At 39.8% G+C, this 25,488-nt stretch overlaps 1 protein-coding gene across 1 annotated transcript in view; it reads right to left on the reverse strand.

The window, feature by feature from the left end:
* The window catches only part of LOC104120579 (ras-related protein RABD1-like), a 142,611-nt gene extending 119,179 nt beyond the window's left edge, over nt 1-23,432 (reverse strand). The window contains exon 1 of the mRNA XM_070181591.1: nt 23,421-23,432. The gene's annotated coding sequence lies outside the window, so the exon portion shown is untranslated. The remainder of the gene's footprint in view (nt 1-23,420) is intronic.
* Nucleotides 23,433-25,488: the final 2,056 nt, after the last annotated feature.

The following is a 25,488-nucleotide window of genomic DNA, read 5'->3' on the forward strand; positions in this document are numbered from 1 at the left end:
TCTGAAATCATATTTCCTTCAATTAAATAGTAAAGGATGGAGTTTACAAAGTAAATAATAATATCTTTAAAAATTTGCAATACAGTGCAACCCATAATCGCCCAAAACCCGGTGTCACAAGTGCATGAGCATCAACTAGGAATATAAAATAATATACAATATCTGTCCGGAATACAAATTGGACAGGAAAATGTAAATACTTTGAAGGAGACTCTGCTGGCTGCGGACTCGTAACGTGGAATGCAGCTCACCTAAGTCCCCACAATAACTGCGCCTCTGCGCCTACAAAGCCAATAGACACATATGCACTTGCACAAAATGTGCACCAAGTATAGCATGAGTACGTAAATCAACGCATACCCAGTAAGTATCCCACCTAACCTCGAAGAAGTAGTGACGAGGGGTCGACTTCGACACTTACTAAGGGCCAACAATATGATAATATGAAATTCTAATTAAGTATGATATATATAACAATAAAACTCAGAACAAGAAATAACAGAACAATTCATCACCATATTTAAGAATCCAAATCACTTCCTTTATTTAAAACAAATAATCTTTCAAATAATGAATTTATACCAATTATAAAAAGGGAATTCCACCGAGGACGTTTGGCCCGATCCAACATAAATGTAAACTGTGCACTGCCGAGGGTCGAACGACACGAACCATAGATGCATCTATTACCTCGCTCGCGGATCATACATGCGACGCGGTCAAATATAAATTATCAATAAATCATAACTCTTTCTTGATTCTTTTCAAAATAAAGATAATTCAACTTGAAGCTTTTAAATCCTTAAAATCCTCGACTTAGTTTCATTTGATAACCCCGCTCGGGATCATACTTGCGACGCGGTCAAATATAAATTATCAATAAATCATAACTCTTTCTTGATTCTTTTTAAAATAAAGACAATTCAACTTGAAGCTTTTAAATCCTTAAAATCCTTGACTTAGTTTCAATTGATACAATTAACAAATATAATCAAATAACTGTGTCCACAAAGCATGGTGTAAACCTAAAACTATCCGGACATAAACAGGGATAGTAGCTACGTACGGACTCTCATCACTTCGTGCGTATGTAGCCCCCACAAATAACAACACATATTAATTAAGTTTACCTATGGGGTAAATTCCCTCTTACAAGGTTAGAAAGGAGACTTACCTCGCTCTGAAGTTCCATAACTGGCTCCAAAGCCCTCTAACACCTCAAACTGATGCCCATCGCTCCAAACTAGTCAATTAGGATGCAACACAATCAAAATGTACTCTAATACTCATAATTAATCAATTTATAACAATTTTCAACTCCGCTCAAAAAGTCGATAAAATCACCCTCGGGCCCACGTGCCCGGATTTCGAAAATTTTCGAAGATAAACCTTACCCATATCACCACAAACTCAAATATATAATTTATTCCAAGTTCCATGTCCAATTTCATGGTACTAATCCAAAAATATCCATTACTAGGTTTCCCACCAAAAATCCCAAATTTCTACAAATTTTCAAGCTTAAATCCTTATACAAACCATGTATTTAACTTGCAATGGATGGGAATAACTTACCTTGGCATAGATGATGAAAACCCCCCACTTGAAACTTTCCAAAATCACCCAACTAAGTGAAAAATGGGAAAAAAATGGGCCAAATCCCGTTTTAAAGGAAACCTCACTGCCCAGCTCGAATTCTCACACCTGCGGTCACTTGACCGCTCTGCGGTTCCACAGGTGTGGCAATTATTCCGCTTTTGCGGAGATGCCCCCCCAGTCGTTGCTTCCTCTTCTGCGCCTTTCCTTCCGCATGTGCTGTCTCTCTTTTGCGGCAAGATAATCGCATCTGCGGTCTCAGCACTGCTCAACCAAAATCGCACATGTGCCCCACATGGCCGCTTCTGCGGCTCCGCACCTGCGGCCAAAACCTCACAGGTGCGCTTACACCAGCTACCAGCTGCCCTATCATTCCTTTAGTCCAAAAATTGATCTGTTAACCATCTGGAATCCACTCGAGGCCCTCGAGACCTCAACCAAATATACCAACATGTCCCAAAACACACTACGAACTCAGTCGAGGCCTCAAGTCACGCCCAACAATAGCGAAACTACGAATCACCCTCCAATTCAAACTTAGTAAACTTTGAAACTTCAACTTCTACAATCGATGCCGAAACCTATCAAATCACGTCCGATTGACCTAAAATTTTGCATGCAAGTCATAATTGACATTACGGACCTACTCCAACTTCCAGAATCAGAATTCGACCCAGATACCAAAAAGTCCACTTCCGGTCAAACTTCTCAAAATCCTTCAAATTTCTAACTTTCGCCAAATGACCCCTAAATGACCTACAGACCTTCGAATCCACTTCCGGACGCGCTCCCAATACCAGAATCACCATACGGAGCTATTCCCAGTCTCGGAATCCCCAATGGACATCGATAACGTTGAAATACACTTCAACCCAAATTTATAAAATTCTTTCAAAATGTCAACTTTCACAATATGCGCTGAAACGCTCATGGGTCATCCAAAACCCGATCCGGACACACCTCCAAGTCCAAAATCATCATACGAACCTATTGCAACCTTCAAATCCCGATTCTGAGGTCGTCTACTCAAAAATCACACTTTAGTCAATTTCTCTTACTTAAGGCTCCCGAAATTGGAATTTTTCTTTCCAAATCAACTCCGAACTTCCCAAAATTAAATTCCGACCACGCGTACAAGTAATAATACCTGAAGTGAAGCTGCTCAGGGTCTCAAACCGCTGAATGACGCGCTAGAGCTCAAAACGACCGGTCGGGTCGTTACATTCTCTCCCACTTAAACATACGTTCGTCCGCGAACGTGCTAAGAACTGCCCTGGAGTTGTCTGAAATCGATGTTAACACCTCGCGCACCTACCCGTGCTACCACAACCCAGTTAAGCACATTTGCTCGAGCAAACCTGTGAATCCTCCCTTTTAGCTAGTCAAATAAGCCTTAGAGCCAAATTCCAACATCTGAAATTCTCTACCAGGTCTGTTCCAACATACGAACACCGTATCTATCACTACATGATGTACCAACATATGATTGTATACCCTTACTGAATTCCTACCATGCACCGCATAATTTACATGACCATAATAATATCCCCCGATAACAACAGGCGAAAACCCACGAATCCGATGCTCACAACACACCTCATGACTCATATAAATCCTGTTCCAACTCTTGAAATATTGCCACGACAGAGAAGATGTGTAGAACTCATAACCACCTGCCAAATCACAATTTATGGAGTCTCTCCTCCTGACAAGAACCACTACGTCATTCTGGACTGAATAGCAATATTTACTCTTTAATATGCTTCATATAAATCTGATCGCACTGATCCCAGGTCAAATAATCTCGTCTCACCCAGTACAAGTTGATCAAGCAACAAGCCACCTCAAACACTGCCAAAAGTCTAATAGGATGCCACAAAGTGCCAACAATCCACAAACTCGAATATGGTACATTAGGAAAAAATAACTCTGGAAAGAGTTACTCAACCCACGTAGCTAATTAAACCACCGAAAGGATATTATGAACCTTCCTCAGGAAATGAGAAGAAAAACACGCAATAATAAATATGGGAAACTGTACTCAATAACAAACTGTTACGGCGTGCAACCCGATCCACACATGATACCGTTGCGGTGTGCAACCCGATCCAACCATGATACCCGTGGCGGCTTGCCACCTTATCCAATCAACATGTCCGTGGCGGCATGCCACCCGATCCAGCCATAATAATCTAAAGAAGACACACATCGAGTTGTAATGCTCATACACACGAAATGCCCGAATATCAACCATAAGCACGCCAAGTACATAATACAAATCTTGGGGAGATGGGTAGCGTCACACGCTACAAAACTCAAGCACCACTAAGGTGCGATATATAACCTGCATCTCGAGAGCCATCCTGCTCACATAATACCACAAACCATACGGGATCTCAATACGAGTGCAAATAATCAAACCACCTCATAACCCACTTGGTATAATATAGATTACATGGGATAGCTGATGACAGGAATAACATCCATGTCCCGAAGACCCTTCCGAAAACAACGCCATGCTGAGATGAGCACATCCGGCCTGACATAGAGCCCATATTCACATTTAGATCCATCCACGGGCCTCAAACCGATTATGATCATGCCATGCTTGGCTAAATAGCCACTCAAGGACCCACAATAGCCCTTTTTCCCATGGCACACAAGAACAACCGTCGGATCCGGAACAAACTTCCACAACTCACAATCAAATGAACCAAGCGCCCTTAGGTAATGCTGATACTGAGCTGCAATGACAGAACAACCTTCCGCGAGGCGACATCAATAGCCCAATCAAATACGCAGGAAGAAACATCCTGCACCACATCTGCAGTACCATTAAAATTCCTCGATTCCCAATTTATAACACGCACTTCATGTCACATAAGACTGAATAGGAAGGGAATGATGGCATAAGCCTCAAGGAATCAAATCGCACGATGAGGAATCAAGAAAGGAAGTGCTCCTAACAGTCCTGTAGCCTCTCGAAGATAAGAACAGACATCTCCGTACCGATCCGCAAGACTCTACTAAACTCGCTCATGACTCATGAGACCTAAGTGAACCTAGTGCTCTGATACCATATTGTCACGACCCAAAATCCATTAAAGGCAGTGATGGCGTCAGACACCGCTGTCAGGCAAGCTAAAAATAAATACTTAATTTGGTTCTCATTTTTAATATTTCTGAAATCATATTTCCTTCAATTAAATAGTAAAGGATGGAGTTTACAAAGTGAATAATAATATCTTTAAAAATTTCCAATACAGTGCAACCCATAATCGCCCAAAATCTGGTGTCACAAGTGCATGAGCATCAACTAGGAATATAAAATAAAATACAACATATGTACGGAATACAAATTAGATAGGAAAATGTAAATACTCTGAAGGAGACTCTGCTGGCTGCGGACTCGTAACGTGGAATGCAGCTCACCTAAGTCCCCGCAATAACCGCGCCTCTCCGCCCATAAAGCCACTAGACACATATGCACTAGCACAAAATTTGCAGCAAGTGTAGCATGAGTACGTAAATCAATACGTACCCAGTAAGTATCCTGCCTAACCTCGAAAAAGTAGTGACGAGGGGTCGACTTCGGCACTTACTAAGGGCAAACAATATGATAATATGAAATTCTAATTAAGTATGATATATATAACAATAAAACTCAGAACAAGAAATAACTGAACAATTTATCACCATATTTAAGAATCCAAATCACTTCCTTCATTTAAAACAAATAATCTTTCAAATAATGAATTTATACCAATTATAAAAAGGGAATTTCACCGAGGACGTTCAGCTCGATCCAACATAAATTTATGAAATTCTTTCAAAATGCCAACTTTCACAATAGGCGCCGAAACGCTCTCGGGTCATCCAAAACCCGATCCGGACACACGTCCAAGTCCAAAATCATTATACGAACCTGTTGGAACCTTCAAATCCCGATTCCGAGGTTGTCTACTCAAAAATCACACTTCAGTCAATTTTTCCAACTTAAGGCTCATGAAATTGGAATTTTTCTTTCCAAATCAACTCCGAACTTCCCAAAATTAAATTCCTACCACGCACACAAGTCATAATACCTGAAGTGAAGCTGCTCAGGGTCTCAAACTGTTAAATGATGCGCTAGAGCTCAAAACGATCGGTCGGGTCATTACATTGAAGGCTGTTATGGTCCGTGAATATATCCACATAGACCCCATATAAATAATGACGCCAAATTTTCAATGCAAATACCAGCGCCGCAAGTTCTAAGTCATGTGTTGGATTGTTCTTTTCATGATTCTTGAGTTGCCTAGAAGCATAAGCTATCACCTTGCCATGTTGCATTAATAAACACTCTAGTCTTACTCTAGAGTCAACACTGGTGTCGTAGTCAATCTCGATTTCAACTCCTGGAAGCTCCTTTCATAAGTATTTGACCATTGTAACTTAATTGCCTTCTGCGTCAATTTAGTCAACAGAGAGGCAAGAGTAGAATACCCCTCCACAAACTTTTTGTAATACCCAGTTGTAGGCCTCAGCCAATTCTTCACTGCTGCAATTTTTTGAGGATCAACCTAAATTCCTTCACTAGAGACGACATGACCCAAGAATGTGATAGATTCAAGCCAAACTTCACACTTTGAAAACTTTGCATATAACTTGTGCTAATATAGGGTTTGCAGAACTATCCTGAGATAATCAACATGGTCCTCTCGACTTCGTGAATATACAAGAATATCGTCAATGAACACTATCAAAAACGAGTCAAGAAAAGGCTTGAAGACTCGATTCATAAGATCCATGAAAGCTGCTGGGGCATTTGTTTGCCCAAAATATATCACCAAAAATTCAAAGTGCCCATATCGGGTTCTAAAAGTTGTTTTCGGAACATCCTGCTCCCTAATCTTCAATTGGTGATACCCGGATCATAAATCAATTTTGGAGAAGTACTTAGCACCTTGAAATTGGTCAAACAAGTCATCTATCCTTGGCAGTGGTTACTTATTCTTGATCGTGACCTTGTTGAGCTGCCGATAGTCAATACACATTCTCAGTGACCCATCTTTCTTCCTTAAAAAAAGGACCGGTGCGCCCCAAGGATACACACTCGGCCAGATGAAACCCTTTTCTAACAAGTCCTTCAGCTGCTCCTTTAGTTCCTTCAATTCTGTCGGTGCCATTCTGTAGGGTGGAATAGATATAGGATGCGTGCCTGGCATCACATCAATCCCAAAATCAATCTCCCTGCCTGGCGGAATCCCAGGTAGTTCATCTGAAAAGACTCCCGAAAATTCATTCACAAGAGGCACGGACTCAAGTGTAGTTGTCTCAGCGTCGCTGTCCGTAACCCAAACTAAATGGTAAATACACCCCTTGTTGATCATTTTTGTAGCCTTAAGGTAAGAAATAAACCTACCCATCTGCACTACATTATCACCTCTCCACTCAATAATTGGCTCATTTGGAAATTTGAACCTAACAGTCCTGGTTCGGCAATCAAGCTTGGCAAAACAAGAATAAAGCCAGTCCATCCCCTTTATTACATCAAAATCGGCCATTCCCAATTCAATGAGATCGGCCATGGTGTCCCGACCACGCAACGTGACAGCACAATCCCTATAAACTCGTGCGGTCAAAATAGACTCGTCAACCATAGTAGATACAGAGAACGACTCATAAAGCTGTTCCGGTTCTATCCCAAATTCCATAGCAACATAAGGAGTGACATATGACAAAGTGGAACCTGGATCAATAAGAGCATACAAATCATGAGATTGGACAGTCAATATACCTGTGACAATATCTGGAGAAGCCTCTGAATTCTGGTGACCCCTCATAGCATAAAAACGGCCGGATCCTCCCGAACTCTGTGCTCCACCCCTAGCTGCAGCATGCCCTGCGGGTGTTGGATTGCCTCGAGCTGGAGGAGGTGCTGCAGATGTAGTAGCTGCAGAACTGGCTGGCTGTGCCATGCCCCTGCCCGCACCCTGGCAGGACGAACGATAATCCCTCTGAATGTGACCCCTCAATCCACACTCATAGCATATGGGTAAGTCCATGTAGCATATTCCTAAGTGCATATTTCCACACCTAGGGCATGGGGGCCTTCGTTGCTTCTGGAATCTACCACCATGCCGACCCTGCTGGTAGGAGCCCCTGTTACCCTGACTGGGCCAGAAACGACTCCACTGCTGCTGATCGGGCTCTGATGGTGGTGCACTAGCCGAAGACCGAGCAAAAGACTGAGATGGTCCCCATGACCCTCCCCAGAATGCTGACCTGCCACCACCAGAAGAACCACTAAAGTTGCCTACAGACCGGGGCTTATTACTGCCCTCGCGTTCCATTCTGTTCCTCAATTTGTGGGTGTTTATGGCTTGAACGAATGCCAACATCTTCCCATAGTTCATATTAGAATTCAAGGCAACTGTAGCGACCTCATTAATTACCAAGGGACTAAGTCCCTGCACAAACCGGCGCACTTTAGCCTCCATAGTGGGCATCATGTAAATAGCATACTTAGACAGGTGCGCGAATCTCATATGGTACTCCTACACACTCAGGCTACCTTGCCTCAGGCTCTCGAACTCAGCGGCACGGGCTGCCTTAGCCTCGGCAGGCAAGAAATGATCAATGAAGGCATCGGCAAACTCACCCCACCTCGCTGGAAGGCTCCCTTCTTCGCGGGACTCCTCCCATAGTTCAAACCAAGAATATGCCACCTCTTTCAGGTGGTAGGAGGCCAATTCTACTGCCTCTGTCTGAGTAGCACGCATAACTCGGAGAGTCTTGTACATCTCATCAATGAAGTCCTGGAGGTCCTCATCTGGGTTAGTACCCGTGAACACTGGGGGATCCAACTGGAGAAACCTGTTCACCCTGGAACTAGCAGAATCCCCTGGCTGACTAGAAGAAGTGGGTGCAACATTTGATCTCTGGGCCTGGGAAGCCACTATTTGAGCCAGCATCTGTATGGCTCCCCTAAGATCCCCATCAGAAACACCGGAATCGGAAGCTGGAGCTGGGGGTGGAACTGGTATATTAATTAGAGGGACCGTTGCACCCTCAATAGGTATAGGGACAGGTGTGGTCTGATCAGTTGTAGTAGAATCAGGCAGTGTAGTAACTGGAGGAATATTCTCACTCCTTGGGTGCTCATCCACATCATTAAATATAGAATCAACTGCCACTCCTGGGGTGACATTAGCTCTTTGGCCAGTTCTTGCCTTCTTCTTAGGTGTCATATACTGAAAGTTATAGCAAAGCACGAGTTAAAGGAGGAACAATCTTACAATCAGCTTTATCGCACGATCGATAACATGAAAAAAGGGTATTATTCCTAAATGCCCAAGTAGCATCCTAATTATAGATGTGGTCGACAACACACCGATAAAAAGGACTCTACTAGACACGGCTTCGAGAAATCCTAGGACACTTTAAAACCTTAGGCTCTGATACCAAGTTTGTCACGCCCCAAACTCGGCGAGCGCGACCGGCGCTCAACCGAGTGAACCCGACCGAGCAAGCCTATTAGATTTTCTTCTACCCAAACTCATCCATGAATAAAGAGTATATATATTTTCATTAATTAGACAATAAGGTGATCATGTCTGTAATACCAATTTCTTACCATTAGTTACATCATTTTAGAGTCTCAAATTTCACACACATTTTCATGGTCTAAAGTGGAACAAGTAATTCAAACACAACATAACATTGTTTGACTTCTCCAACACCAATATACAACCCACACTATGTCTACGGAGCCTTTAATAAATGCAGAAGAGTATTATGATAATGCCGGCAACAAAGCCCCGGCTATACCTCAAACACAATACACAAGGAACAAAAGATACATGACCCCGAAATGAAGTAGGGCTCACCAAGTCTGCTGGGAAGAGAGTGTACCGCTATCACTGATCAGTGTCTCCTGTTGTGGAACCACCTGCATCCATTGAAGATGCAGCGCCCCCGGCAAAAGGGACGTTAGTACATATGGAATAGTACTAGTATGAATGACAAAACACCCCCTCAATAGAATGATAAATAATATGAACAAGTACAATCATAATATCCGTGGAAGCCTCAAACAACATCAAACCTCAAATTAGGATCAAGACAATATTCAAATAAGTTTCCATATTTTAAGGTGGGAGGTCTTTAGTACCAATATGCCACCATTCACGATTCTAATATTCACAATACCAATACCACCGTACTTTTAGCGTGGAGCCCGATCACGACCCGATCGGCTAGGCCATCTCATTAGAGACATCAACCACAGTCATAATTTCCAGCACAATCACCACTATGTGTGCGGCATGGCGTCCGATCACGACCCGATCAGCTAGGCCGTCTTATTAGAGACATCATCCTTCTTATACCAATCATCTCATTTCGTACTTCTTTCACATCTTTTCATTTCATTGGCACTAGTGGCCATAATTATAAAATCATTATTGGCACGTCGGCCGTATTTAACATTTCATGCTCACCTTTTTCACTTTCAAACATCATCATCATCATCCACAACAAGGCATTTCAAATCAATATTTCTAGTACACATGTGAGTAATTAAGAGTCATAGGTACATAGAGGTTTTTCATAAAATTTGGCGTAATAGCCTTCGTTTGAACTAGACTTAAAGTCACAACATTATTAATACACAGCCCATACTTTGAATATATTCTTAGATGATAACCTAACATGATAAAAGCATTTTAGGATACATATTAAACATATATATTTCAACACAAGCTTATTCGGAATAGCCACTTCATAATGAACAATTCGGGACTTACATAAATTACATGAATACCGTGGGATTTAATTCTAGGAGAGGAGTTTAGCCAACATACCTCAATAGAGTTTTCTTAAACTCTAAAATGTTCCGAAATTCTTAGAAACTTTAATCTATTTGAGAAATATAACAAATTGAACCAAAATTAGGAAGATGCTCATGGTTCTAGCTCATTTGAACATTTTATCAAACACTAGGTTGCGTTAAGGTTTCAAGGTCCTTTTATGGAGGATTCCATCATCCCGCAACCCATTCTTTATCATTTTTAGCTCAATAATTTTTTTTACACACCTTGATAACATATGCATGCAAAATAACCAACTCTCATACCAAAGAATTATCTTACTAACTATCCATTTCTATTTAACTTTCGAAATTAAAGGTTAGGGTGTAGAATTTTACCTCTAGGATAAAGACCTAGTGAGTTTTCCTTGTTAATCTTTCAAGATTCGAGCAAGAATTGAAGAACAAATTGTTGAAGAACTCTCTTCTACTCTAGGGCACTCTCTCACCCTCAAAATATCAGGTTTTTGCTCAAAAAATGATACATATCGTCTATTTAATGAAGTAGGGTCGGGTTATAAAAATACAAAAATGAAGCTCCGGAACTGGATATACGGTCTGCATATCGGCCGCACAATTGGTGCCTAAAAACTGCTGCCGCCTGCCTGGGTATGCGGTAGTTATGCGGCCAGCAGACCTGTTCTGCGGTCGCATAATGCACTGCATACCTTCCTCCAAGCTGCCCCGCCTCTGCTTCACTCTGCGGCCATTATGCGGTCCGCAGAGTGATTATGCGACCGCATGTGGGCCGCAGAAATGACTTTTTCTGGCAAAAATTTTTCTTTACTCCCCAGTGCATTGTTCAACCCAAAAAGTTCGAGCCAAGAATTTCTACAACCCTCAAACACGTAAGCCTAAATCGGCACCCCGAAACCTTAATTCCTTTACGAAATTTTACGGGGCCTTACAATAATAATTAGATAAAATAGTGATGAATAATATAAGAAGTCAATTAAAGATAAATTATTTTATATATGAAATAAATTATTAGACTTAGAAACATAAAGACTACCAATCAATCTTGAATGTAAAGGCAAAGAACTAGATTACGAAAAATGTAAAGAACTAGACTCTAATCATGAAAATAATTAATATATACTATAAAATTAAAAAGTTATTAGAAAATATATAATATATGTGTTATAATACACTTTAAATAGGTATTTTATAGTTAGTTTGGTTTGATTTTTTTCGATTGTTTTCTGTATGAAATCAAAATCAAATCAAATTTGGTATATTTTTAAAATTCAAAAATCAAAATCAAATCAAATCAAAAAATTATTGTTTTTTGGTCAGTTTGATTCGATGTTCGATTTGTTCAATTTTTCAATTTCCATAAACACCCTGTATGGTAGTGGTGTTCAATGAAATCAAAAAATCACATCAAACCGATAAATCGAATTAAAACAAAAAAAAAATCAACTGGTGATATAGTTTGATTTTGTTTGGTATTGAAAAGGAATTCCATTATAATTGGTTTAGTTTGGTTTTGAATAAAAAAAGGTCAAACATAACCAAACCATACCGCTTTATATGTATATATTGTTTAAAAAAATATTTATTATAATATAATTTATAAGTATTATTAAAAATATTTCATAGTTTCTATTTCTTAACATATTATTTTATGTTTAGACTTAAAATTTTGAATGACCCAATAAGTCTATTATAATTGTCACGACCCAAAATCCCAACCTGTCATGATGGCACCTAACATACTTGCTAGGCAAGCCGGTCATAACATTAAAGGACCAAAATAGCAGAGTTTGTAGAAATAACATAAGTCTGAAATCTCAATATGACAAAATACTGCTAATACAAGATAAATCCCCCCAAAATTGGTAAATGCGGAGTCGTGAGCTCTACATCGGAATATAAGTCTGAAAATTAAATAACAATACTTTCTGAACTAAAACAACAGTACATAAGAAAATACAAGTCAAAACTGCGGCCGGATATGTAGCTCTACCTCGTCTCTTGATGCTCAGCTCAACAAGCAGGTCTACTGCTGATAACTGGTCCCCACACCTACATCTGCACATTTAAGTGCAAAGTGTCGTATACTCAATAATAATCGTAACTAATCTTGGCGAGGTAAAAGAAGCAAGAATATAAGTGATACCTGCTATAACCTGTATAGTTTCATCAATTTTACAAGTACAGAATAATGATGTGATCAAGTATAAAGCACGGAAGGAACTATCTGTGTGTATGTGTACAATTTCTCATGTATTCTGCTCAGCAAGTTTTACATCATATAAGTGTGATATGCCACTGATTCGGGTATATAATCACGGAAATCGCAAGTAGAGATGAAATGCAAAATACACATAGACACTGGCCAGACTTTCCTCAACAATTCCATTTCCATACCAAACCACTGATCAGTTTTTTCCTCAAATCCGCGTGTACACCATCAAGAGAGAAACATGAGAGGGTGACCCTAGGGGGATGGATCGGTATCCACACGCTGCACAGACAACTCACGTGTTGCACGGATAACTCACGTGCTAGTAATACCAACCACACGGACAACTCACGTGTCAATTATATCAATATTCGGATCCGCACGGATAACTTACGTGGTGCACGGACAACTCACGCGCTAATAATTATAATCCGCCCGGCGTATTCACAGGCTACCTGTCCAGCTCATATGGAAATAAAGCAAATACACGAGAATACATGTACATGATCAATGATTATCAAGTTGCATACTCCTGGGCTGGTATAAATAATATGCTATAGTGTAGGCATATTCAATGTGTGCTATCACAGCTAGAACATGCAATTTCATTATGAAATAGTAGTTTATCAAGTTCAATCGGGAGAATAACCTCAACAAAATCTCAAATATGGTGCAAATAACTCACAGAGAGGTACAAATAGCAGAAAACATCAGAGCTTGAAGCTTAATAATTAATTCAAGGCATGTCACAGCCTAAGCACTACCCCGAGCATGAAAATAGTACCTGGGTGCACGCTTATGGGCTCAACACATACGCGCCACTCATAGCACGTAGTTATCATAAATAATTAACGCAACTAGTACCTCAACCAAGTTTGGATAAGATACTTACCTCAAGCAAGCCAAATCACTCTTCTAACAAGCCCTTCCCACGCGTATCAATCATTGGTCGACTCGAATCTAGCCAAAATAATGTAATACTATCAATAAAAACCATAGGAAGTGATTCCAAAAGACAAAGCTAAGATCTTTAACTCAAATCAAAAAGTCAACCCCGGACCCGCATCTAGGAACCTGACAAAATTCACAAATTCCGAACACTTATTCAATTACGAGTCCAACCATACCAAAATCATCCAATTCCAACCATATATCGACCCTTAAATCGTCAAATTTCACTCTCCAATAACATAGTCCAAAAATCCTCAAATTCAATCTTAGATTCATGAAAATTAGGTGTAATAATCCATGGGTAATGAATATCTAATACAAAAATTGAATAAACATCACTTACCTCTTCAATTGGGCTGAGAAATGCTCCAAATATCGCCTTAGACTAAGTCCCATTATTTCAAAAATGAGAAAACAATAAAAACCCTCAATTTTATTAATCTGCCTAGCATTTCCGCTTTTGCGGTCCAAGAGGTCGCACCTGCGACGCCGCACCTACGGAAATATCATCGCAGGTGCGAAAATTCATTAGCCTCCCGCATACTCGCACTTGTGGTCCATAATCCGCTTATGTGGGACCGCTTCTGCGGTAGAAATCCCGCTCCTGCACATCCGCAGCTGTGGAGCTCGTCCGCATCTGCGACTCTAGCTCGCTCAATCAAAATCCGCTTCTGCGGAGCATACATCGCAGAAGCGTGTTCACTTTTGCGCTTCCCTTCGCGCACTTGCAAAGCTCCCTTGGCCAGTCCTTCTCCCGCTTCTGTGACCCTCCAAATGCAACTGTGGCTCCGCATTTGTGGCCAGCCCACCGCATATGCAATTTCACCATAAACAAAAAACCTTCAGCAATCCTTCCCAAGTCCAAAATGATCTGTTAATCATCCGAAACACGCCCAAGGCCCCCGGGACCCTATCCAAACATACCAACAAGTCCTAAAAGACATTACGCACTCGCTTGAAACCTCAAATCACATCAAACAACACCAAAACCACAAATCGCACATCGATTCAAGCCTAATGAACAAACGAACTTCCAACATTTAAAACTAATGTCGTATCATATCAAACCAAATCCGAATGACCTCAAATTTTGCACACAAGTCCCAACCCGATATCAACAAAATCAACTCTCGGTCAAACCTCTCAAACTTCCAAACCTTCAACATTCCAACTTTCGCTAAAAAGCCTCAAACCAACCTACGGACCTCCAAATCAACATCCGTACATACGCCTCCAAAATCACCATATGCAGCTAACAGAAACATCAAAATCCATTCCGGAGTCATCTACGCAAAATTTAAACTCCGATTAACTCTTCCAACTTAAGCTTCCAACCTTGAGGATAAGTATCCCATAACACTCCGAAACATCCCCGGAACTAAATCAACCACCCCGGCAAGTCACACAACCACAAATGAACAAATAATAAGCAATAAATAGGGGAACAGGGTTACAATACATAAAATGAATGGCCGGGTCATTACCTTCTCCCCCTTTTAAACAAATGTCCGTCCTCAAACGGGTCTAGAATCATACCTGAAGTTTCAAATAGGTGTGGATAACTGCTCCGCATGTCTCGCTCGGTCTTCCAAGTAGCCTCCTCGACCGGCTGACCTCTCCATTGAACTTTCACTAATGCAATATTCTTTGATATCAACTTTCGAACATGCCAATCTAAATTGGCCACCGGCTTCACATTATAAGTCAAATCCCGTCTAACTGAACCATGGTGAAGTCCAAAACATGTGACGGATCACCATAATACTTTCGGAGCATAGAAACATAAAACACTAGGTGAACACCCGATAGACTAGGTGGCAAAGCAAGTTTGTAAGCCACCTCTTGAATCCTCTCAAGCACCTCAAAAGGCCCAATATACCGAGGGCTCAACTTTCCCTTCTTCCCAAACCTTATCACACCCTTCATGGGTGAAACTCTGAGCGAAACCTTCTCACCCACCATGAATCCAACATCACGAACCTTCCTATTAGCATAACTCTTCTGCCTAGACTGAGTTGTACGAAGCTGCTCCTGAATCGCCTTAATCTTTTCCATAGCATCCCGGACCAAATTAGTACCCAACAATCTAGCATCCCCCGGCTCAAACCAACCAACTGGAGAACGGCATCTCCTCCCATATAAGTCCTCCTAAGGAGCCATTTGAATACTCAACTGAAAGCTGTTATTGTAGGTGAACTCTACTAATGGAAGAATATCATCCCATGAACCTCCGAAAAAAGGCTCGTAATATACACTGTGTATTGTGATGTGTTGCGTATTGGGCTTGGCGGGGTGTTGATGCAGGGCGCTAAGGTGATTGCCTACATGCCTCAGCAGTTGAAGGTTCATGAGAAGAATTATCCTGTGCATGACTTAGAGTTGGCAGCTATTGTTCATGCATTGAAGATTTGGAGGCACTATCTGTACTGTGTTCATTGTGAGTTTCTATACCGAGCATCGGAGTCTCCAGCACCTATTCAAGCAGAACGATCTTAATTTGTAGTAGAATAGATGGTTAAAGTTACTGATAGACTATGATATTACAATATTGTATCATCCAGGAAAGGCCAATGTGGTGGTCGATGCTTTGAGTAGAAAGGCGGAGAGTATGGGCAGCTTGGCATATTTACCAATAGCAGAGAGGCCACTAGCCATGGATGTTTAGGCCTTGGCCAATCAGTTTGTGAGATTGGATGTCTCAGAGCCCAGTCGTGTTCTTGATTATATTGTGGCACAGTCATCATTGTTGGAGCGTATCAAGGCTCGCCAGTTTGATGATCCTCACTTATTTGTGTTGAAGTATACGATGCAACGGGGTGGTGCCAAGGAGGTTGTGATTGATGATGAGGGTATTATGCGGCTTCAAGGCCGGATTTGTGTTCCAAATATTGATGGGTTGAGAGATTTGATACTTAAGGAGACTCACAACTCACGCTATTCTATTCACTCAGGTGTCACAAAGATGTACCGTGACTTGAAACAACACTATTGGTGGCTAAGAATGAAGAAAGATATTGTTGCTTATGTCTCTCGGTGTTTGAATTGTCAACAGGTGAAGTATGAGAATGAGAAAATGGGAGGGTTGATTCAGAGATTGAGATACCGGAGTGGAAGTGGGAGTGTATTACCATGGATTTCGTTGTTGTTGGGCTTCCACGGACTTTGAAGAAGTATGATGCAGTTTGGGTTTGTGGGCTGGTTGAATAAGTCCACACATTTCATTCTGGCGGTGACTTCCTATTCTGCAAAGCGGTTGGCTCAGATCTCTATCTGGGAGATTATCCGCTTGCATGGCGTGCCCATTTCCATCATTTCTGATTGAGGCACACAGTTCATATCGCAGTTTTGGAGAGCAGTGCAAGAGTTGGGCACACGAGTTGAGTTGAGTACAGCATTCCATCCTGATCTCGAACCCGTAGGCAACACCAACACTAGGGCTGTAGTCAAAGCAGTCTTGAGCTTCTAAAAGCTCTCCTCACACTCCTCTAACAATCTGAATAGGGCACCCTTCTGGGTCAATCTAGTCAAAGGTGCAGCAATGGACGAGAAACCCTCTACAAAACAGCGATAGTAACATGCCAAACCCAGGAAGCACTGAATCTCCAAAGCTAAAGACGGTCTTGGCCCATTCTGAACTACCTCAATCTTCTTCGGGTCTACCTTGATCCCCTCACTAGACACCACGTTCCCCAAGAACGTCACAAAATCAAGCCAAAACTCACACTTGTAGAATTTAGCATATAGCCTCTTCTCACTCAAGGTCTGGAGTACAATACTCAGATGCTACTCATGATCCTCTCAACTTTGAGAATACACCAAGATGTCATCAATGAATTCAAAGACGAATGAATTAAGATATGGCCAGAATACAATGTTCAACAAGTGCATAAAGGTTGCAGGGGCATTGGTCAGCCCAAATGACATCATAAGAAACTCGTAGTGACTATAGCGGGTCCTGAATGCCATCTGATGATACCCTGACCTCAAGTCAATCTAAGAGAACACTCTAGCACCCTAAAGCTTGTCAAATAATTTATCAAAACATGATAATGGGTACTTGTTCTTGATTGTAACATTATTCAACTGCCTGTAATCAATACATATGCATAGTACCATCCTTTTTCTTCACAAATAGAATCGGTGCACCCCAAGGCAGCACACTAGGCCTGATGAATCCCTTATCAAGTAACTCCTGAAGTTGTTCCTTTAATTCCTTCAACTCTGCTGGTGCCATATGAGACGAAGGAATAGAGATGGGCTGAGTGTCCAGCACCAGATCAATAAAAAAATCAATATCCCTATCCGGTGATATACCTGGTAGATCTACAGGAAACACATCTGGGAAGTCTCTCACTATCGGAACTGACTCAACGGTAGGAGCATCAGCACTAACATCCCTCACAAAGGCCAAATACTCCAGACATCCCTTCTCAACCATATGTTGAGCCTTCAATTATGAAATCACTCTACTGGGAACATAATCTAGAGAACCTCTCCACTCAACCCTAGGCGACCCCGACATCACTAACATCACGGTCTTAGCATGACAATCCAGAATAGCATGACAGTGACAACCAATCCATGCTTAAAATCACATCGAAATCAACCATGTTAAGTAGTAAAAGAACAACTCTTGTCTCTAATCCACCGATAGTCACTATACATGACCGATACACATGATCCACAATAATAGAATCACCCACCGGGGTAGATACATGAACATACATAACTAAAGAATAATGGGGCATATCCAAATAACGAGCAAAGTATGATGACACATATGAATAAGCTGAAGCAGGGTCAATTAATACTGAATCATCCATGTGGCATACTGAAACAATACCTTTGATCAGGGCATCGGAGGAAACTACCTCTGGCCTGGCTGAAAATGCGTAGCAATGGGCCTGACCACCACATGATCGACCTCCCCCTCTATGGAGGCCTCGAGCTGACTGAGCCCCGTCCCGAGCTGGCTGTGCGGGTGGTATAGCTACTAGTGCTGAAATCATAGGCTTGGAACTCTGTTGTGGAACCCTACTCAATAATCTAGAGCAATCTCTCTTGAGAGGACTCAAGTCTCCACACTCAAAACAACCTCTCTCATGACGTTGCTGATGATCCTGATGATCTTAATAGATGCTTACGGAACCCTGTGCAGATGAAGCATGGTAAGAACTCTGTGCTGGAAAAGCACTGAATGATGACTAAGTTGCGCGTGCATTATAGGAACTGTGGCTAACTGAAGAACCACGAGGAACATGGCGAGTTGCTTGAACGAGTGTAGAAGAGTGACCTCTGTTGAAATGGGACTGACCTCCAGATGAAGCACTGCTGAAACCACTTGAATTGCGAGGCCTCTTGGTCTACCGCTCCTCACGCTCCTGCCTGCGAACCAGCTCTAAGCGTCTAGCTATCTCGACCACCTAGTCAAACCTAGCATCCGTCGCAACCTACCGAGCAATAATGAAGCATAATCCATAGTTGAGGCCATTAATGAACCTCCTAATCTTTTCCCTCTCAGTGGGAACAAACCATACCGTGTGACGAGACAACTTTGCAAACCTCATCCCATACTGAGTCACGGCCATACCCTCCTAGCGTAGCTGCTCAAACTGCCTGCGTAAATCCTCTCTACGATTCTGTGGGACAAACTTCTCTAAGAAGAGAACCGAGAACTCATGACATGTAAGTGGCACTGCATCGGCTGGCCTGCTCAACTCATAAGCCTGCTACTATCGATAAGCTACCTCGGTCAGCTATCGGAACCATCAAAACTCTATTTCGGAATCGTCTACACAAAAGTCAAACTCCAGTCAACTCTTCCAACTTAAGCTTTCAACCTTGGGACTAAGTGTCCCAATACACTTCGAAACATCCCTGGAACCAAACTAACCAACCCGACAAGTTACATAACCACAAATGAATATAGAATAAGTAATAAACAAGGGAACATAGTCACATTACACAAAACGATTGGCCGGGTCGTTACAATAATAGCCCATAAATATCTAGTGACTCGAAAAAATTCCAAATCAAACTATGTTCTCTTTCATTATCTCTTACTAACATTACTTGTTTTATGGATTATTCATAATATCATTATCATTGGTGACACTATATTTTACAATAATGTCATGACTTATTTTATATTTTATGTTGTTTTCTTGGGAAACATCATATAAATGTTGTATCTTATTGGGATAGAAGAAATAGTTGGAAGTACTAGTTATATGTTTTGTATTTTGGAGATCTTATCGGAAAAAAATAAAAATAAAAATCGAGATAACAAAATGGACTTTTGTTGATTTAGTTTAGTTTATAGATTGAAAATTTCGACATAGTTGCTTGAACGGAACGATCCACGAGAGAAAAGCTATGAGCCACCTTCCTATGCCTTTAACTGTTTCTTCATTGGAACAGTCCTTGTTGAAGTAAAAATCATGACTATAGTTTGAAAATACTTTCTTAATTAAATTATAAGAATCAAGAATTCAAAAAACTTTCCATGGACTCGAGACAAGAACTTATTATAATAATAATAATAATAATAATAATAATAATAATAATAATAATAATAATAATAATAATAATAATAATAATAGTAGTAGTAGTAGTAGTAGTAGTAGTAGTAGTAGTATGTAGTAGTAGCAATAATAATAATAATAATAATAATAATAATAATAATAATAATAATGATGATGATGATGATGATGATGATGATGAGTACTGTCATTATTATATCTTGAAACAGTGAAAGAGCAAAATTATTGTAAAAAGTTGGATGCTAAGATGTTGAGCGACATATCAGGCTTCACATGTTTCGTTCTTAATGATTCTTACCATGGTGATTGTTAGGGTAATCTTTTTTTTTCACAATACATAATATATCCTAAATTTATAAATTATACATCTACTCTTGAAAATCCTACCGCTTTATTAGCAAATCTAAATCACTAGAGCCTATAGGTGGTTTTGTGTGGGTGAAAATTACCCTTTCCACGTGGAATGGCAGAAAAGTTTCACGTGGTAACTAAGACCCTAGAGGTCAAGCAATGGGACACGCTTTCAAGTCCGAAAGGTGCCGAGATCATGGTCATGTGGATGATTTCATTCGAAGACCTAGTCAACCTTATCCACAGATCGTGGATGTCAGCGTTACACCGAAACGGAAGTCACTATCGGAGATCCCGTTCCCCATAACCTAATCCACTATCATGCTGGCTTGAAACTCGGAATGGCAGTTCACCTCTTATCGCTATAGAAGCTGCCCCAATGATCCATAGCAGGGGCATCGAATACACACAGAAAATTCCTCTCTGTGACAAAATATATTATCACGTGCTACTCGTTTTCTGACTAAGCTTTGTAAATCCGCCATACTTGTGATCAGAGACTGCTCGGGACCAAAAATAAAGAAGATTTTTCTCCGTTGCATTATTTTTTAATCTATTTCGCTATTTCTCATTTATCATTATTCACTATTTATAACTGCATCAAATCAAATAAATTGCTAGTGACCCTTGAGAAATACAAATTTAATTGTTTAATCTCAAAACTGTTATAAATATAACTCAAAATAATAATATCGAACAAGGAAAAATAAGCTAAGAGATATAGAGAGAAAGAGAGGAAGAGAGATTTTTATTTTTTCTTCAATTGTATGCTTTTCCTATCTATTACAAGGCCTTTATATAGGCATGAAAAGTGAATAAATATATGTCATTGAATATGTCATTAAGCATAGAAATATATCATTGAATATATCACTAAGCATTTGAGAAGATCATGGAGGAAGAGTAGACATCCAACATAATTTGATTTCTCTTATAACACTCCCCCTTGGATGTCCATAGATAATGTGCCTCGCTAAAACCTTATTAGGAAAAAATCCTATGAAAAAAAAAAATCATAGTGAAGGAAAAAGAATACACATGTTTAGAAATACGCCTTTTGGTTGCCTCGTTAAAAACCTTGCAAGAAAAATCCAGTGGGACAAAATCTTATAAGGGAAAAAGAGTACAACGTGTATTAACTCCCCCTGATGAGAGCATCAATTCACATCCTTGAGCTTTCGCATCCCAATCTTGTACACTAGTTTCTTGAAGGTTGACGTCCGTAAAGATTTAGTGAACAAATCGGCCATATTATCACTTGAACGGATCTGTTGCACATTGATATCACCATTCTTTTGAAGATCATGTGTGAAAAATAACTTTGGTGAAATGTACTTTGTCCTATCCCCTTTTATGAATCCTCCTTTCAATTGGGCTATGCATGCTACATTGTCTTCATACAAAATTGTGGGTAATTTATCACACTTCAAACCATACTTGTCTCGAATAAGGTGTATTATAGACCTCAACCATACACATTCTCGACTTGCTTCATGAATAGAAATTATCTCAGTATGATTAGATGAAGTAGCCACTATTGATTGCTTAGTCGATCGCCAAGATATGGCAGTACCTCCATATGTAAACACATAGCCTGTTTGAGATTGAGCCTTGTGTGGGTCAGATAAATACCCAGCATCGGCATAACCAACAAGATCGGGACAGCAATCATTGCCATAAAATAATCCCATATCGATAGTCCCTTTTAGATATCGCAATATGTGTTTGATTCCATTTCAATGTCTCATTGTAGGAGCAGAGCTATATCTTGCTAAGACATTAACTGAAAAAGTTATGTCAGGCCTTGTAGTGTTAGCAAGATACATAAGTGCACCAATTGCACTAAGATATGGTACTTCAGGATCAAGAAGTTCTTCATTCTTTTCTTGAGATCGGAACGGGTCCTTATTCACATCAAGTGATCGAACAATCATCGGAGTACTTAATGGATGTGCTCCATCCATGTAAAACCATTTCAATACCTTTTCTATATAGGCAGATTGATGAACAAAAGTCTCGTTTGCCAAATGTTCAATTTGCAAACCAAGACATAATTTTGTTTTCTCGAGATCTTTCATCTCAAATTCCTTCTTTAAAAAATCAATTGCCTTTTGGAGTTCTGTAGGAGTTCCAATAAGGTTTATATCATTAACATATACATCAAGTACAACAAACTCTTATGTTGTTTTTTTTATAAAAACACATGGATAAATGGTATCATTTATATAACCTTCCTTTAATAAATACTCATTAAGGCGGTTATACCACATTCTACCTGATTGCTTTAGACCATACAAAGATCTTTGCAATTTGATTGAAAATATTTCCCGGGACTTCGAATTATGTGTGTCAGGCATTTTAAATCCCTGGAGAATTTTCATGTATATCTCATTATCAAGTGAGCCGTAAAGGTAGGCTGTAACCACATCCATTAAATGCATGTCAAGCTTTTCATGGACAGCAAAACTAATGAGATAACGGAACGTTATAGCATCCACAACAGGAGAATACGTCTTTTCATAATCGATACCAGGCCTTTGTGAAAATCCTTGTGCAACAAGGCGTGCCTTATATCTTTGTACCTCATTTTTCTCATTACTTTTACGTACAAAACCCCATTTATAGCCAACAGGCTTAACACTATTTGGTGTTTGGACTACAAACCCAAAAACTTCACGTTTCGCAAGTGAAGTTAATTCTGCCTGGATAGCATCTTCCCATTTTGGCCAATCATTTCTCTGTCTACATTCATCAACAGATTTTGGTTCAAGATCCTCATCTTGTTGCATTATTTCAATAGCGACATTATAAGCAAAAACGTTATCGATAACAATATTATTTTGGTTCCATCTTTTTCCCGTTAAGACATAACTTATTGAGATCTCTCCATTCTTATCATTTTCAGGTACCTGAACCTCCCTTGAGGTTTTATCATTTGTTATGTCTTTGTGCTTTTCTTGAGTCACTACCTCCGTATTATGATCACTTTGATCATTTGCTCCTTTTCTTTTTCGAAGATTTTTATCCTTAGAACCGATAGGTCTACCACGTTTCAAGCGTGGTTTAAAATCATTTGCTTTAATTAATTGTCCTACCGGGATATCCACTCGAATTGGAGCATTAGCAGCTAGAATATGTGACTTAGTCACCCTTGGTAGGTCAGTGAATGCATCTGGCAGTTGATTTGCAATATTTTGCAAATGAATTATCTTTTGAACCTCTTGTTCACATTGATTTGTTCAAGAATCTAAATGAGATAGTGATAATATATTCCAATCTATCTCCTTTCTCAGCTGCTTATTTTCTCCCCCTAATATTGGGTATACTGATTCATCAAAATGACAATCAGAAAATCTTGTTGTAAATAAATCTCCAGTCATAGGCTCCAGATATTTTATAATAGAAGGAGATTCATACCCAACATATACTCCCAACCTTCTTTGGGGACCCATTTTTGTGCGTTGTGGTGGAGCAATTGGAACATATATCGCACAACCAAAGATTCTAAGATGAGAAATATTTGGCTCCTGACCAAAAGCCAATTGCAATGGGGAGACTTTATGATAACTTGTGGGCCTTATCCGCACAAGTGCTGCTGCATGTAAAATAGCATGACCCCATATTGAAATGGGAAGTTTTGTTCTCATAAGCATTGGTCTAGCAATTAATTGGAGGCGTTTGATCAATGATTCCGCTAGACCATTTTGTGTATGAATATGAGCAACCGGATGCTCAATTGTTATCCCAGTTGATATACAATAATCATTAAAGACTTGGGATGTAAACTCACCAGCATTATCAAGACGAATTGTCTTAATTGCATAATCTGAAAATTGTGTTGTTAGCTTTATTATTTGAGCCAACAATCTCGCAAGTGCCATATTGCGAGTTGATAGTAAGCATACATGTGACCATCTTGTAGATGCATCTACCAAAATTATATAATATCTGAATGGTCCACATGGAGGGTGAATGGGCCCACATATATTACCCTGTATACATTCCAGAAATGTAGGGGATTCCATCCTAACTTTAATAGCTGATGGTCTAATAATTAATTTGCCTTGAGAATATGCAGCACAAGAGAATTCTTTAAATTGAAGAACCTTATGGTTCTTCATTGAATGTCCATGTGAATTCTCAATTATTTTACGCATCATAATAGAACCAGGATGACCCAACCGGTCAAGCCAAATAATAAAATTATCTTGATTAGTAAACTTTTCATTTACTATGGCATGCGTTTCAATCCTGCTAATACTTGTGTAGTATAAGCCGGAGGAAAGAGCAGGTAAAATTTCAAGCACATATTTCTTACCAGACATTATTATAGTAACATAAAAATATTCAATCTTTTCATCATTTGTAGTCTCAATATGGTAGCCATTTTGGCGAATATCTTTGAAACTTAATAAGTTTCTTTGAGATTTACTACAATATAGTGCTTCATCAATAGCCAATTTTGTTCCTCCTGGTAGTAATAAATTGGCTCTTCCAGAACCTTCAATTAATTTTGTACTACCTGATATTGTATTAACATTGGCTTCTTTCATTATCAAATAAGAGAAATATCTCTTATCTCTTAAAATAGTGTGTGTTGTATCACTATCCAGAAGACATATATCAGCTTTATTAATCTTGAGTCCAACTGAAGACCGGAAAATTTTCATATTCTTCATAAAAAAAATCAAAAAGTACATTATAAGAAATATGAAAGACAAACAAAATATATATTAAGAAATACATTAGGAATGTAGAAACTAGCAACACATGATACATTAGGAAAATACACTTAAGAAAAATAAACTAGTTGCACACATAGTAAAATGACAACTTTTATTATAGCTTCATTCCCAGTAAGATGATTAGTTCTTCAGTCAATATCCTCAAAGAAGTCTCCAGCTTCTAAATGAGTAATATTTGCTAGGCCTCTAAAATCATCATCTTTATATGCAAGTTGTGCCTCAGAATCATATTTGTTTGAGGGACCTGCTTCATCATCATTATTT

The sequence above is a fragment of the Nicotiana tomentosiformis genome, chromosome 7 (assembly GCF_000390325.3).
Source record: "Nicotiana tomentosiformis chromosome 7, ASM39032v3, whole genome shotgun sequence".
Taxonomy (NCBI): domain Eukaryota; kingdom Viridiplantae; phylum Streptophyta; class Magnoliopsida; order Solanales; family Solanaceae; genus Nicotiana; species Nicotiana tomentosiformis.